Raw genomic sequence first — 15,895 nt, forward strand, 5'->3', positions numbered from 1 at the left:
TATATTATAAAGCTACAGTAATCAAAGCGATTTGGTACCAGAATAAAAACAACACATAGACCAATGGAAGAGAATCAATAGCCCAGAAACAAACCTTTGAATATATGGTCAACTAATATTTGACAAGGGAGCCAATGTTGTCCTCGTGGAGAAAAGACAGTCTCTTTAACAAGTGGTGCTAGGCAAATTGGATATTCATATACAAATAAATACAAGACCTTTACCTTACACTACTCACAAAAATTAATTTGAAGTGGATTTAAGACTTCTGAAACCACAAAATTGCTAGAAAGAAAACAGGGAAAGAAACTCTTTGACACCAGTCCTGGCAATGACTTTTTGGATATAATACCTGAAGCACAGGTAACAGAAGTAAGAAGCAGCAAGTAGAACCATCATAGTAAAAAGATCTGCACAGCGAAAGAAACAACACAATGAAAAGGCAACCTATGGCATAGGAGAACATATTTGCAACCCACCTATCTGACAAGGAATTCATACCACTCAGTAGGTTCTCCAAGTGTCTTGAAGGGGCCAGGGTGTCTCCTCTCTCCATCCCCTTTGCTGCCACCTGCACTGTCCCAGGAACAAGTTGCCTTGGCAACTTGGGAGCAACGGCTGTCGACCTCAGGACGTCTGCACCCAGCAGAGCTCTACCTGGCTCCACCCCTTCCTGGCTACCCCTTCTCGGCCTGTGGTTTGCCGAGCTGACTTGAGGAATTACTTGGTTAAAGACTTGGGAGAACCCAAAACAGGGCAGCAGAAAAGGATGTGAGAAGAAAACTCCCCAAACAAGCCTTTCGGCCCCTGAGGTTGGTTACCACCTCCCACCATGTGCACAGGGGCACGGCCTCCCGACGAGACACTGGCAGAAGACCGCCCACATTGAGACGTCGTTTCCAGGGCATCTGGGCCTGCGCTCGGGGAGACCGGCCTCGGGAGCAGTGCTCTTCTCCCGGACACTCTGGTCGCGCCAGCGACAACCCCCATTCCTCTCCTGTGCCAGCTTTGGAATGAACCATCTCTTAGGGAATTCAGCTGTGTGCAATTTGTGATCCACGGGCATGTTTTCATGAACTTTAAATAATGAGTTTTACAACACCAGTGTAAGAAACCGAGTGAGAAATCTCTGCCCAAGCCTTTCATCAACAGCAATTAACAACCATCAGCCAAGCTGGCTGCGTGATTTACTGGGTCTCAGGACCCGATCCGTCCCTCCCCTCTGGGCTTGCCCAGCGAATGCTGGTCCTCTGCAGAGTCTCTTCATCCGCCCCCCCCCCCACCCCCTGGGAATTCAGCCTGCCGGTTAAGTCCAACCAAAGAAAGGACAGCTCTATTCTCACTAACCTCAAATGGGTAGTTGCACTGTCTTCAATTATAAAGGTTGACAACAAACCATTTATATTTTTGCCTATTTATATTTTTGCCTTTTTAAAAAAAATTTATTTATTTATTTTTAGAGAGGGAAGGGAGGGAGATAGAAACATCAATGTGTGGTTGCTGGGGGTCATGGCCTGCAACCCAGACATGTGCCCTGACTGTGATTCGAACCTGCGACACTTTGGTTCACAGCCTGCGCTCAATCCACTGAGCTACGCCAGCCAGGGCTTATTTTTGCCTTTTTTTTTTACCAGTGAAAAACCAAAGCTATTTTCCTATCGAGCGATTGCCATTGCACGTAGGTCGAAACAGCGTTTACTAACATCACTCCCTCTAAAACAAGACAATCAACAGACCCACCACTAAGATCTTTGTCAATGCATTAGCCCAAAAGCACATAATCCACAAATTTGTCTTTTAAGACTGTGGGTAACTGTATTTCAACATAACTGAGGTCTGCTGTGTAAACCAATGGCATGTGTCGTGTGCCTTTAAAAACATTACCCTGAGAAAGGGCCCGTCGGCTCCCCCAGGCTGCCAGGGGTTCCAGGGCACAAGGGAAGTCCCTGCAGCAGGGCCTTCTGGGGCCGCCCGTCCCTGGTCCTCCGACCATGCACCCACAGCTGACCTCTCCTCTCCCATCCTCGCGTGCACCGTCTTTCTGTATTTTTCTTAGTTGCACCCACTTCTTCCCCACCCTCAGGCAGTATCCCCAGCCCCATTTCAAAGAACTCTTCCTAAAACACAAACAGAAAGTACAGGCATTGCTGAGCAAGCATGTAAAACGTGTCTCCTTGCAGGGTTGCGGGAATGCTCATTTGGAGCCCTCTACTACCAAAAACGCCTCCCAAGTGCAAAGGAATGAAGCCGAGCCGATGGGGTCATCCGAGGGCAGCGGGCAGCACCTCCTCCGCGCGCTCTGCGGTCAGGCCCCCTCCGGACAGGGAGCCAGGCAGCCTCAGGCAGCCGCAGAGCAGCTGGCGCGCCTTAATTGCTGCACTCCGGCACCATCCTGGGTTTAAGCACTTGTGGGAGGACTTGAGATGAATTTCCCGCAGGAGTTCCCTGGACCATTAATTTCTCAAATGACACCTTACCAGATGAAAAGAGTCGATGCACAGAAACGTAGCACCTGATGGTCAGTGAGTGGCTGGCCCATCAGCAAAGGCGTCTCTGGCTCCCTGGGGCCATAATTCTTAAAGAGGCTCCTTGGCATTACAATGAAGTTCTTGGATATTTATTTCCAACTTGCATTTTTCCCCCTTCTTTCTTTCCCTTTTCCATACACCTTCCATGGGCTGTCTCTGACATTGTAATTCAGGGGTTTTTCTTGAAAGACTTCGCCTTCACTGGCATTTTGTTCTCTGTTTCAGAAAAGAAGTGAGTTTGGGGAGAGGTCTAGGCCTGAACTTTGTGGACTGGAGAACAGGAGCAACTAGACTAAAAGCCTAGGGACATAAAACACAATAACAGTCATGATGCGCTCTGGGGGATTTGCAGGGGGGCGTGTCTGGTAGCACCGAGGGCTGGAGACCAGCCCCTAAACTGTTCCCAAGGGTGCGGCCTGGCAGGGTGGGGCCCTGAGCTGGCCCAGACTGGCGCTGCCTCTGCCAGCAGTGAGCCTCAGCCTGAAGAGCAAGCAGATCTGAGTTTTTCTTTGCACGCTGTAACGACAGAATGGGACGCTGTAGGGACAGACAGACAACGCTGGACAGAAGCCATAAGCCGCTGTGTGCTTGTATGAGGATCATCGACCAGAGTACGAGAATCAAGCCCTGCTCCCGTCCCTGTCCTTGTCCGTGGGAGGCCTCAGCCAGTCTCGGCCTCTTTTATATGAAAAGGAAAATATCTGTGGTTAGTACGAGACTGCAAGAACATAACAGAAGTGAAAAGGAAAAAAACCTGCCACACTAGAATTTTTCTGCCCAAATGGACTGCATTTTTATTATGCTTTGAAAAACACATTCTTCGTGTTTGGTGACCTCATTCTAAAAGCCAGTGGTTTCCAAGATTTTTTTTAATGATTTACCTCTAGCAGTCAAAGTTTGAAGGCACACAAAGATCATGATAGATTTCTTAGGAACAAGACCCCTTTCTTAGGGCTCCCATTTTTATAAGGTGGGAAGAAAGCATTCAGTGAAATTCACCTTGACTCTTAGATTCTAGCCAGTAGAGTCCAACATTTAAGCTAAGAGCCAGATTATTTGAAAACCTAATGAGGACTATGAACTTGGTCCAGCTAGTAATAGGGAGCCATTGTATGTTCTTGAGCAAGGGCGTGGCATGAAGTGCCAGTTAGGAGAGTAGAATTGGCAGGAGTGAGCAAGCTGAATTGCAGGACAAGAAACCGCAGTCAAAGCGCCTGAATAGTGACTGCAATGCTCCAGCCACAAGCAGCTTCCTCTTTCTTGCCTGAGAGCCGGGCCAGCCAAGATAAACGTCTGAAGCAGATGAATATTTTTATTTCTTACCCATGCCTCTCCTACCACCCTCTGAGCCTCCATGGAGTGGGCCCACCTGGCTCCTACACCTTAAAAGATCCCCTCCTTCTAATGTGCTCCCTACCCGCCCACCCCCATCCCAGAACTCCCCTGTTCTAGGAGCAGCTCATCCCTACTGGGCAAAGTTATACCTACTCCCTTGCCTTTAACCTAGAACTGATGGAGACCTTAGACCCCCTCCCAGAGGACTGGTCCAGTACTTGCAGAAGAGAAGCCAAGTGCACGCAAGCAGATCTGCAAATCAATGACACAGCGTGCCGTGTGACCTCAGATGGGCACGGGGGAGCACGTTCTTGGCAGGCAGCCTGGCCAGGAACTTCCTCGACAAGGTGCTGCCCCTGAGCTCATCCTGCATGTCATCGCTTCTTCCCTTCCTTTCCCAGAACTTCTGGCTCCTCTGATAGCGCACACATTCAGGGCAGGGAAGCTGTAACCAGGAGAAAGGTGGCCTCCCATCTGCCGTAATAGAAGTTGGGCTTTCCTGGGAGGGGCAGCCCTGGGCCTGGGGCTGGTTACTATAAACCCCTTTTAGCCTCACAGAAGGAAGGGGGCAAGAAGAGAGGCCAGCCAACCTCCCCCGGCCAGGAAAATCCTTGCCACCCTTTAGAACACTTTCCTCGCCAGGAAAATGAGGCCCTTTCAGCTGTAATTGTCTAGAAACCATTGAGTTTCTTAAAGCGAGCTAGCTAGGCATCGTCTCTAGGTCATTGCAGGTCACCTCCCACCACAGCTGCAGGTAAAACCGGCCAGTTCGGCTCTCCCCTCTAAGCAGGTAGCTCATGGGGCTGTGCGTCCCAGAATCCATAAACAGACTTCGGGTGTGCCCTCTGCTGACTGGTAGATCTTACCAAAAAGCAATGAAAGGCTCAGTGTCCAGTCCCGGAGGCGGTCGGTCCGTCTGGGACCCCAGAATGATGTATTTATTGATGCAGACGTATTTATGGCAAGGCTAGTGCTACGTAAGGGAGTCCTGAGTCCGAGAGGGCTCAGGTCTCAGGACTCGGAGGACCAGCTGGACAACAACCAGGCTGATCTGAAAAGTTCTCGAGAGGGACAGGGTCTCAAGCTGGGGCCGGCTCCCTGTTCTTTCTGTCTACCAGTGAGCAGTGCTCGAGGGGAGAGGGAGCTGGTGGAGAGGGGCCGTCGCAGAATTATTCTCCCCTCCAAAGCCGTTTGAACTTGCATGTCCTGCAGCAGCAGGGCACCCAGGACTCCCCTTTTCCCCACACGAGCCTCTGGGGATCGGTCTCCGTGCTCATCAGGGTGAGAAGCATCCAGCCCTGCCCGAGGCCCCCGGTCACCGCAGAGCTGCAGGAGGCCAGGTTCACCCTCGTGTGTTCCTCCGGCGTGACACCTCCTGGGAACCGATGATGGCGTGGTTGGGGGTTTTTAACGGACCCCTGAACTGTCTTCATAGCTGTCCTTGTTTGTTTTGAAAGCACCAGCATTGTCAGCAGGACCCGGAAAGGTTTTCATTTCACTCTTCAAGCAGGCCCCGCGTCTGGCCCGGCAACTTGGAGAGCAGAGCGTCTGGGAAAAAGAGAAGGAATAAAAAAAGAACTATTTTTTCCGAAAAGTTCCACTTCCTGCAGAAGGAAAAACGGTGTCGGAGTTGGAAGTCCCCCTAAGGACAGAACAGAGGCCCAGGCAGGGGGCCCATTTTGTGGGCGCGCAGGGCCCTGCCCTCGGGAGGCTCCATGCTTAGCTAACACTCAGCTGTCACTGACTTGAGATTCTTAATGAGCTTGGAAGAAAGGGCTTGCATTTTCGTTTAGTACTGGACCCCAGAAATTCTGCAGCCAGTTCTCACCAGCTGGTCTGTTCCAGAGGACAAGGAGGACCTCAGGAGACAATACTCGCTGGAAGGCTGCAAGCCAAAGCCCTCTCAGGGCATTTCAGGCTCTGGGTCAACCCCCCGCCCCCCCACCCAGGCTCTGTGTTGAGGTGGCAGGGCCTCCCCGAGAGAGCAACTCTCTCTTAAAACAAAGGTCCGTGTTTGGCCTGGGGTGTCCACGCTGGGTCCAAGCGCTCTCCAGGATAGACCTGGAATGACTTCGGACCCTGAGGTGACAGGAGCCTCCCTGGGGGGCCCAGAAAGAAGGCGGGCTGAGTGAGGAGCGGTGCTCGCTTCCTGCAGCCGCCAGCACCACTAACGACAGCCTGGGAGGCTGAGCCAACCAGACCTCCCGTCCACCGCTCCGGGCCCCAGAAGTCTGAGATGTCAGCCTCGTGGGGCTAACATCAAAGTGCCCGAAGCGAGCTGCTGGTCCTCGCCTCTTCCAGCTTCCGGAGGCTGCCGGCAAGCCGTGGCCGGTCCCGTGGCCGGTCCCGTGGCCGGTCCCGTGGCCCTCTCACTCCCACCTCGGCCCCACGGCCACACTGTCTCCCTCTCTTCTGTCCGAACCTCCCTCTGCCTCCGTCTCGTAAGGACACCTGTGATTGCGTTGGGGCCCCCCTGGATAACCCAGGCCATCCCTCCAGCTCAAGATCCTTAGCCACCTCTACGAAGTTCCTTTTGCCATATGAGGGAGCAGTCACAAATTTGGGGGACTCACCATGGCTGTTTGGGGGGGCATTTCCAGGCCACCACAAGGGCAGCTGTGAGAGTTGGTGCTCTGCAGAGAGGCCCAGGGCCTTTCCACTGCTCCAGGGCACCTGAGCGCGTTCCTCCCGTAGGGCCCTGCTCTGGGCCTGAATGCCAGCCGGCCCTGGCAGCCTCCCATGGTCTGCAGCACCCCCTTCCCCCACCCCTCCTCCAACAAACAGAGAAGGGACAGAGGAGGGAGCAGGGAGCCCCCCACCAGACCTTGCTGTAGCCTAGCTGGGTAATAGGACAAATGGATTCGTGCAAAGATTCCAGGCACCTCTAACAGTGGCATGCATAATCTTAATACTTAGTTTGATCCCAAAAAAGGGATTAATAAAATAATTTCAGGCCCTACAAAGGCCCATGCATAGGAGGAGACTTTAGATTCGGCCCCAGAGGCTAAACAGTATCGATTTACCAATAAGCAGAGCCTGGCCACCAGAGCCAATTAAAGACAGCAGAGGGACGGCCTAGAACAAGCCTCACTGGGATGGGTCTGTCTCTGTTCAGCCTCAGAACTTGACTGAGGACAGGAAGAGGCCGCGGGAGAATGAAGATGGGTGGCGAACTATCCCCAACGCTGCCCACTCGGCTGTCTCCAACTCCGGACAGTTCACACAGTGGACAAATTGGCTTCAAGCTATTCACCAGCGATGAAAGTCCCAGACGAGCTACTACGTCCCTTGAAAATAAGCCTGGCACCCGGGGTGCGATTGGTCGCGAAGCAGATGCTGTGCGGAGCCAGCCTCGTGCTCCTGTGAGGCATGTGCCGTGCTCCTCTCTGTCCTTCTTGTCCCCTGAGAGCCCTTCCCAGCCCCCCACTGCCCGACTCGGCCCCCAGACATAAAACTTACAGTGTGGATGCCTCCCCGAACCGCTAGGGTCCTGTCGGGAAGGGTTCAGGGAACAGTAGAGGAAAAGTAGCACAATTTTAAAAGAATAATGACCAGTATACTAAAAACCTAACTCGTCTCAGAATTCATAAGGCAAGTAGTGTTGTGATGGAGGTGGTACTTGGATTTGGCCTTGAAGGTGAGCCAGACAGAGGCACACAGCTGGGGTGGTGGATGGCAGGAGCCAGGGAAATGACACAGGAAAAGCCACAGGAGGGAATCAGCGAGAAGGCTAGGGTGCTGAAAGGCAGGGATGGAATCAGGGAGCTCTGTGGAGGACATGTGACTGCCTTAGTCCGAAAGGACAAGGCCCACACGAAGGTGACGGCAGTGAGAATGAAGGCAATGATGAGGGAGTTACATGGCTGAGTTACCCCCCCACCCACCTCCAGATGGGCTCCCCTGGCCTTCCCCGTCCAATAAGGCTGCCACTCTCCCCAAACCCAGGGCGCTCTCTTGATTCTTTCCTCTTCATTCAGTTGGAACACCCCCAGCACTGTCTCCCTGGGAGCCTTCTCACCTCTCGATGGATGACCCGTTTCCCTCTCAGCCTCGGAAAGCAGATGAACCACTTCCCTCAACCTCCTCTGAGCTCATTCCAAACTCCTCGGCGGGCCTGGGGGCCCTCCCTGACCTACTCTGGCAGCGTCACCTGGCCTGCTGGTGTCGCAGACACTGCCACAGAGGACACAACCCTGTCCTGGAGGGCATGGGCCATACTCATTTCCGCCGGGCATTTCCCATGTGCCCACCACTCTTCGAAGGGCTTCAATCCTTTCACTTCCCCCGCAGGAGCCTGGGAGTGAAACACTGCTCCCCGGTGACGCTGATGAGCACCCTGGGCTCCCAGAGCTCACATGAGTGGCAGCACTGGGGCGAGGCCCTGGGCCCCCCTTCTCTATGCTCTGCTCTCCCCCATCTTCTGCGGCCAGCTGAGGTAATGGTGCAGACCTGGTAACGAGCACAGAAAGCTCTTGGGACACACTGCGAGTGAGGCAGGGAGACCGCCATGCGTGTGCCTGCGAGTACACATCTACCTTTGAAAATAGTATGTGTTCATACATGTGCAGACATGACGCAAAAGGATGCCAACAAAACATTGATAATTCTATGAGAGCATGGATGCTTTCTGTTGTAGGTTTTTCCCCTTGAATTTATGCCTATATTGTTCTTCAAGTTTCTGCAATCACCTGGAATAGGGCTTTGCTCCAATTTCACCGTCGCAGTGCGGCTTCCCTGGGACCCTCACCCTCGCGCTCACACACTCACCCCTCCGACTCCTGCTTTCTCTCTCTCCGTGGCATGTACACCGTCCGATAAGCTGCACATCACTTAGTTATATCAGTGGTTTTCTGTCCCTCCTCTCGAATGTCTACCCCGTGAGGGTGAGATTACGTCTGTCTGGGCTATTCCTATATTCTTAGATCCTAGAAGACTTGCAGTAAATAGCCAATTTGTTGAATGAAGGAATGAAATAGTTGAAACCCGCCCCCCCAGAAGTGTGTCATTTTTGTGAACACACATGCATTGTAGGTCACCTCCTCTGACAGACCCGACGAGAAGCGGACACCCCTGGGGCCCAGGCGTTCCCACTAGTTTGGGATAAGGTGCTTGCTTTCCCAGTGCCACGCTCCCGGGGGCGGGCAGCCATCTGCCTGGTGGCCTGAGGCGTTACCTGCTCTTGCTGTTTTTGCTCTGCGTGCAGGAAGCCGGCAGGCAGCCCCTGGAAATCGGCTCACAGGCAGCTCCGAGTGACTTTGCCTGTCGCCCTTCGCCCTTCGTGGAAGTGGTCCAGCTCTCGAGTCAGCCACCGCAGTGGAACAGCTGGGCGGGGCCATGTAAACAGAGTCAGGTGCGAACTGTTTCCTGTGCAGCAGACTTCGCTCAGCCTTGACCCCAAGGTCTGCTGCCCCATGCGCATGCCTCCTTCCAGAGACGTGGGGGAGAAGTCCAGCCCGCAGAGCCTTCGCACTCAGGACGGTCCAGGAACTGAAATTCTCCTTCTTGCACAACACTCTGGGGACTTTCCTGACCCCGCCAAGTCAACAGACAGCTGGTTTTAAAGCTAACTGAGAGACAACCTACAGAATTCTCCCTTTTGAATCTCCAAGAAGCAGGATGCTGTTGTGTATAAGTACGTTTGTAACCTGACTTTTACAATCGTTAACATATTATTATAAAAACATTAAGGAAAATGTATCGAGCAGAATCCTATTATCCATATATCATAGTGCTCTTTGGTGATGTGACCTCATCACACTCTGAAAAATTACTGAGGGCCCCAAGGACCTGCTGTTTCTGTGGGCGGTATGTGCCGCTATTCACTGGAGTCAAGGTTAAAACTGAAATTGGTATAATACTCATTAAAGTAGTAATTCCATCGCATGTTTTCATAAATAACGTATTTGTATGAAAAAGTAACTGTACTTTCAAAAACAAAGGAAAACTCAGTGACAAGGCTGGCATAGTGCTGTACTTTTGCAAATTTCCTCAAAGTCTGGCTTAATAAGACATCTGGTCTGCATTCAATATGTTGTAATATGTTGTTTTGGTTAAAGTGTACGAAGAAAATCCAGCCTCATACAGATGTTTAATTAGAAAAGGGAGGAGTATTTTAATAGCCTTTTCAAGTAATTGAAGATGTTCTTCTTTGTTTCTACCCAAAACTTAAAAAGTGGGAGCTTATTAAAGATTGGTTGTAGCATAAAATCTGAAACAATATAAGTGAACTTTTTATATTTGTTATATTAAAATACGTTTGTCTAGATTACACTTGGAATGAACCTTTCGTTCATGCATAATTTTGAAACATTGGTCATTTGAAAGATACTGGTTCACTGAGTTATGCAGAACTTCCTAATGTTGACACATTTCATTTTTTTATATTGCATTTTTTCCATTACCATTTGTCCACCTTATACCCACCCGCTCCCATCACACTGTTGTCCATGTCCATGAGTCTTGTTTCTTTTTTGCTCAGTCTATCCAACCCCTAACCCCCCGCCCTCAGCTGTCATCCTGCTCTCCATCTATGAGTCTGTCTCTATTTTCCTTGTTAGTTCAGTTTGTTCATTAGATTCCACATACAAGTGAAATCATATGGTGTTTGTCTTTCTCTGACTGGCTTATTTCACTTAGCCTAAAGTTCTCCGGGTCCATCCATGCTGTCACAAAGGGTAAAATTTTCTTCTTTTTTGTGGCCGAGTAGTATTCCATTGCATAAGTGTTCCATAGTTGTTTTTTCCACTCATCCACTGATGGACACTTGGGTTGCTTCCAGATCTTGGTGATTGTAAATGACACATTTCATTTTAAGGTATTTTAAAAATCACGCTTGTTCACATCAGCGCTAAGCTTACCAGAGAAGTCTTTAAGTACTGGGAAGCTCTCAAGCTCACAGAGCAAATACAAGTTTTTCAGAATTCTATTTTCTTTGCTTAAAAGCTTGAATTTTATCATTAGCAGTATATGGAATCAGTTGTTTTCCTGGAACTGACAGACTCACTTTATCCATTTTTTTAAATGTCTGCCAAATACTCTCATCTGAACAGCCATAGTTTGTCAGTCTTCCATCAAGTAAAATTGGTGTTCTCAAACAATGCACTTATTTCAGCTCCTAACCCAAACTATTGCACAAGTACTTTCCCTCATGACAGCCGGTGCGCTCGTGTGCAGAAAAAAACGTTTCACGTGTATTTGCTGTTTCTCATCACAGAATACTACTAGCAAGGTGCTTTATGTATGAAGTGGACTCTTTTCTAAAAAGTCTTGTGGTGGTGAAACCAGTTTTGAAACCGAACAGTGCTAAGGCACAAAGCCCGTGCTTCCATTCTCGCTGTGGGGCCAGCAGTGTCATCCACCAGCAGTTTCTGCACCATTCAGCAAAAAAATGCAAATAGTACCTTAGTGTCATTATCAAGATGGCTTGACCTTGCGAATCTCCTGGAAATGCCCCAGAGCCCCTCAGGGCGTTGGGAGTCACACCTGGAGAACCGCTGCTCTAGAGAAGTGTTGCGGTGAGCCACTCCAGGCAAAGGAGCACTGAGTACTACAGCCACTGGCAGGGTCTGGGGTGAGCTGGACCTGTGTGAGTCAGAGGACTCTGATCTCTCTGCCCTAGGGCTGCACTAAAGAGAAACCAGGCTCCGTGGCCACTTTTTCCTCAACCCCACCTCTCTCTCCACGCTCCAGGTTATAAGACCAATCTAGTGGTAAAAAGGAGCACCTTAAGAAATCCCCAGAAGACCTTGCCTTTCAGGACTGCAGTCAGGTCCCCCAAATCACTCCCCCTCTTCCCCTAGCTGTACTTGGATCTAGCTAGGGCTTCCCAGAACAGGAAACCCTCCCAAGAGGGAACAGCCTCTGGCTTGCCTCATCCCCACCTACCTAAGGCCAGAAATATGAGCAAGAGTTCTTAACTCTTTGTTCCCTCTTATCAAAAATGTGTCCCCTAAGAGCTTTGTCCAAACATATGCCCTAACCCTCAGGATGTAGAAATGGGCCAGAGGAAGCTGCAAGCCCTGCCAACTCGGTCTTTGATGAGTGTCCCTCCTGCGAGGAGTTCCTGCTCTTGGACACCGGGGCGGCTTCTCGTCATCCACCACAGTAGTAATACAACAAACCATTTCGAATGTTATAGTGTCTCATCCTTGGAACTTTTTCTTAAGGTTAATCATGGTGCCCATTGGTGTTAGCCAGTAGAGCTGCCCAGTGTCCACAAGAAATGTCAGCAACACAATTGCACAGTGAACCAACGTTCAGTTACTAAGACAAGGAGAACCAGGGTGGAGCTGGAGGGCAGGGTCCAGACAACAGGAGAGTTACACGGTGTAGACAGTTCTGAGGTTCTGTACAAGTTAGACTGTGTATGTGATGAGGTAAGTGAGCAAAGAGTTAAAACATTAGACTGGAAGGTTAGGACAAGAAAGTATCCTATAGACAAAGAGTCTAGTACAGTGGTGAAAAGATACGGGCTTGGAGTCACAAGTATCCAGATTCAGTCGCTAGCCCTGCAGAGTGGAAAAGCCACCTACACTGCCTGAGCCGTGGTTTCTTGGTGTTAGAACGGAAACCGTAAATGGCACCGCACCGACAGGCCTCCTGTGCCACAGGGCTGCCTGGTGGGTCTGGCCAGTGGGAGTCCTGGCCTCCGAGAAGAGAGTCGGAGGAGAAGGTCCCTTCCCCCCGTGTGAGGCCGTGGTGGTGTCCCTGGGCAAACCCTCACTACTCACTGGGTGGTCTGCTCTACGGTACTCCTTTTCCTTCCAGGCTCTAAGAACCTCTCCATCCTTTTGTCCCTTTGGCTCTAAGGACAGTCACAGCTCTGCTGCTGCTAGTCCCGAGATCCTTGGCACCATCCTCTGTGGGTCCCCTATTTCGCCCACATACTTTTGTAATGAAGCCCTTAGTAAATAACCCTCCCTCAAGTTATCCTACTTTTCCTGCACCACGTGATTCCTGATGGGACTCTGTTTGTCTCTGTACCTCCGGGGACTACATTCCCCAGAGCCTCTGGCCTCCAAGTGGATCCAGCCAGTGAGGACACCGGGGAATACTGGATGGCAGAAGGCAGGGACTTGCCCGTGTACACCCTTCTCTACTTTCAGGGGTGGCCCCTGTGGCTCCAGCTTCTACCCAGTGACCGGTCCCTGAGCCTCAGTCACACGTCCCCTTCCCTTTGCTTCCCACCGGGCTGATCTCTCTGGGTTGCCTCACCATTGCTCTCTGGGTTCTCATTTCTTCGCCACCCGCAGAACCAGGTCCCTGCATCAGGTTTCCTGTTTCGAGTACTTAAAGGGGTTCTGTTGTCCTCTTTGAACTGTTACTGGTACCCTCTGCTCAGCCTCAGTTTCCTCACCTGTAAAACGAAGGTAATCAACAACTCCCACCTCTGAAGGGTATTGTGAGAACAATGGTGTGTAAAAAAATACCCGTAGTGTACGAAGTAGCTGCTCAATAATAGACATTAACCATTGTTGGTCTCCTCGAAGTTTCTGGCGGTCCTTACAAAGTTCCTCTTCTGTGATGTGACTTACAGCATCGGGCCCTGTCTTCCTCTCTAGCCTCCTCTCCCTCTCTGTCCATCTCACACAGACTCCACAACCTGAAGAACTGTCAGCTTCTCACAGTCTTTCATTGGCCCTGTACTCCTCCTGGCATAACACTTGTTTTACTTTATTATGCTTGCTTTCCTTTGTCCACCTTCTCTAAAGCTGTGGGGTCCCCAGCACTTGTCCATAGCTGGCAGACACTAAACGTTAAATAAGCATATATATGAAAAAAAAAGGAAGGGAAGAAAAGAATGAGGGGAAGGAGGGAGCGAAGGAGAGAGAGGCAGGTAGGTCAACAGTGATAGGAAGCCCACTGTCTCGGAGATCCTGCCAAAATACAAGTCACGAATCCAGGTCAGTAGTAAAAGCTACTTGCTGTTAGGGAGCAATGGATCTGAAATCTGGATGGAAACAGGGCAAGGCTAGACAAATGAACCATAAAGACAGCATGAAACTGAGATGAGTTTCCAGTCCAATGAGAAGCTCTTCATTCACTTCCTGCTGGAACAGGAAGCTGCTTCACCAGCCATGAAACAAAAAGTCAGAAACACAAATGCAGCATCTGTTTGGAAACAAGAGAAGGGGAGTATCAGGTGGCTAACTTGGACAGAGGGGTCATAGAGTACTGGGCACGTTCCCCAAGTCAGAAATGATTCAGATGGAATCCAGAAGTCCTAATACATGAGGGAAATCCATGGTGCTCTCTTTTATTTCCCCTTTCACCATGGAGTTGAGTTTCTTGACTGGGCCATCTACTCCATGAAGCCACCCAGACCCTCAGTCTCTTTCATCCTGGTGCCAGGCTCTGTCTCAGGCCAGATGAATGGGACGTGGTGTTCAGGCCAATATCCCACAGGAGGCCAGCATGCCCCTCTCCCGGAAGCTGGTGAAGACTGGGTGGGTGCGTCTCATGCTCCATTGTGAAATGCAAAGTACAAACAGGGAATATGATTCATGTCTGTAGACACAGAGTATTACTGACAGTATTATTAGCAGAGTATTACCCAGGAAATGCCTTTTTATGTCTGGTCCTGGGAACCTCTTCACAAGTTTGATAGAAGCTAGATGGGAGCAATCGTTTTGAAGTGAGCTCTTGTTATCTCCTCAAGAGCTGACATCGCACAGCCGCTGCCCTCCAGTTCCGAGAAAACTCTACAGCACCCCTCCTACTCCTCTGCCCACTGGCTCTCCCACCCCACCTCCAACACACAGACACGCACACACAACCACACACTCATGCATGCACACACACAGAAGTCCTTTGGAAGAAAGTTTGCACAACATGAGACATACTTTTGTTTTCAAGGCAGAATAATGGTTTCCCTTAATTTATACGTATAGAGACAAATATTTGAAAGACTCGTAAGAACAAATAAATTCAGCTCTCATCTGGTGTTCAATAAATGGGGAAGGGGGGGCCAACAGAGAGAAGAGGCATCTATAAGTCACATGCATTTAAAAATTTGTTGGGTTTTTTTTTAGAGTTTATTTATTTACTTTTAGAGAGAGGGGAAGGAAAGGAGAGAGACGGAGAGAAACATCAATGTGTGGTTGCCTCTTGCAAGCCCCCTACTGGGGACCTGGCCTGCAACCCAGGCATGTGCCCTGACTGGGAATCGAACCTCGACCCTTTGGTTCGCAGGCCTGAGCTCAATCCACTGAGCTACACCAGTCAGGGCATTTAACAATTTGAAATGTGGTTTCCCCAAAAGGAAATGAAAACTGACCCACTGATTAAAGAATCAAAGTTTAATTTGTTTTAATTAATTAATTTTGCAGGGAGGCACCTCCATTTACAAAATGGGCTAGATGACCTGGCTGATGCGGCTCAGTTGGCCAGGCGTTGTCCTGCAAACCTGAAAGTCATGGATTTGATTCCCAGTCAAGGCACATGCCTGAGATTTGGGTTAGGACCCAGGTCAGGGTGTGTACAAGCAGCAACCGATAGACGTTTCTCTCTCACATTGATGTTTCTCCCCCTCTCTTTCTCCCTCCCTTCCCCTCTCTCTAGAATCAATAAAAGAAATTAAAAAACCAAAACAAAATGGACTAGATGTCAAGGACATACAAGATCTTCATGGAAAGAATGTAGAGCTCACAATTTACTGGTGGCCACAGTTTATTGGAAACAACTCCTTGAACATCATCACAAAAACAAAAGTGTATATTTTAATGAAGGCAGACCATGGAAAGCTAAGAGTATAAAATCTTTACAGGGCCAAACGAGGTCCAGACTTCTGTTCAATGAGTAAATAATGCTTGACTGGTTGATTAACTGGGACGTATTTGGAATTCCTTGAGATTTTTTAACAAGACAACATATCGGGCTTGTTTAGATTTCTCCTTTGGACCATTGAGAACACTTTGGCACACCCCCCCACCCCCAGGGAGAGGAGGGGACGGGCCTTCCCTCTGCCCATTCTCAAGCTCCTGAGCCTCCACCCTAAAGTCACGCAAGGCTCAGGACAGACAGAGGGGACCTCT

At 50.0% G+C, this 15,895-nt stretch overlaps 1 long non-coding RNA gene across 1 annotated transcript; it reads right to left on the reverse strand.

The window, feature by feature from the left end:
• Window positions 1-3,296: 3,296 nt before the first annotated feature.
• On the reverse strand, window positions 3,297-9,237 carry LOC123824766. The gene is made up of 2 exons (XR_006786749.1): window positions 9,037-9,237; window positions 3,297-5,411 (listed from the first exon to the last, which is right to left on the reverse strand). It is a non-coding gene; the product is annotated as an uncharacterized LOC123824766 (long non-coding RNA).
• Window positions 9,238-15,895: the final 6,658 nt, after the last annotated feature.

This window comes from Phyllostomus hastatus, unplaced genomic scaffold, assembly GCF_019186645.2.
Source record: "Phyllostomus hastatus isolate PE091 unplaced genomic scaffold, TTU_PhHast_1.1 phas_contig_58, whole genome shotgun sequence".
Taxonomy (NCBI): Eukaryota; Metazoa; Chordata; class Mammalia; order Chiroptera; family Phyllostomidae; genus Phyllostomus; species Phyllostomus hastatus.